At 48.0% G+C, this 710-nt stretch overlaps 1 non-coding gene across 1 annotated transcript; it reads right to left on the reverse strand.

The window, feature by feature from the left end:
- Positions 1 to 354: 354 nt before the first annotated feature.
- On the reverse strand, positions 355 to 429 carry Trnas-cga (transfer RNA serine (anticodon CGA)). The gene has a single exon. It is a non-coding gene; the product is annotated as a tRNA-Ser (tRNA).
- Positions 430 to 710: the final 281 nt, after the last annotated feature.

Consider the following 710-nt stretch of genomic DNA (forward strand, 5'->3'; position numbering starts at 1 on the left):
GGATCAATATGCATATAGTGTGACACAAATTTAGGCTGTCTTTGCAATTAATAAGAATATACTGTGAATCTGTTTTTAGCAGGAATCATGGGATGTGGAGGATTTCTGGTTATAGGACCACTTAGAGGCATTGATGTATTGCCAACCAATTGACAATGTGCGCATGTGACCAACGCATGAGCCGGCAGCTGTGACCGAGCGGTTCTATGCGCTTCAATCCAGAACCGCGCGACTGCTATGGTCGCAGATTCGAATCCTGTCTCGGGCATGGATGTGTGTGATATCCTTAGGTTAAGTTAGGTTTAAGTAGTTATAAGTTCGCTGATATGAAACTTCCTGGCAGATTAAAACTGTTTGCCGGACCGAGACTCGAACTCGGGACCTTTGCCTTTCGCGGGCAAGCGCTCTACCAACTGAGCTACCCAAGCACGACTCACACCCTGTCCTCACAGCTTTAATTCCGCCAGTACCTCGTCTCCTACCTTCCAAACTTCACAGAAGCTCTCCTGCGAACCTTGCAGAACTAGCACTCCTGGAAGAAAGGATATTGCGGAGACAAGGCTTAGCCACAGCCTGGGGGATGTTTCTAGAATGAAATTTTCACTCTACAGCGGAGTGTGTGCTGATATGAAACTTTCTGGCAGCTTAAAACTGTGTGTCGGACCGAGACTCGAACTCGGGACCTTTGCCTTTCGCGGGCAAGCGCTCTA

This window comes from Schistocerca nitens, chromosome 7, assembly GCF_023898315.1.
Source record: "Schistocerca nitens isolate TAMUIC-IGC-003100 chromosome 7, iqSchNite1.1, whole genome shotgun sequence".
Taxonomy (NCBI): domain Eukaryota; kingdom Metazoa; phylum Arthropoda; class Insecta; order Orthoptera; family Acrididae; genus Schistocerca; species Schistocerca nitens.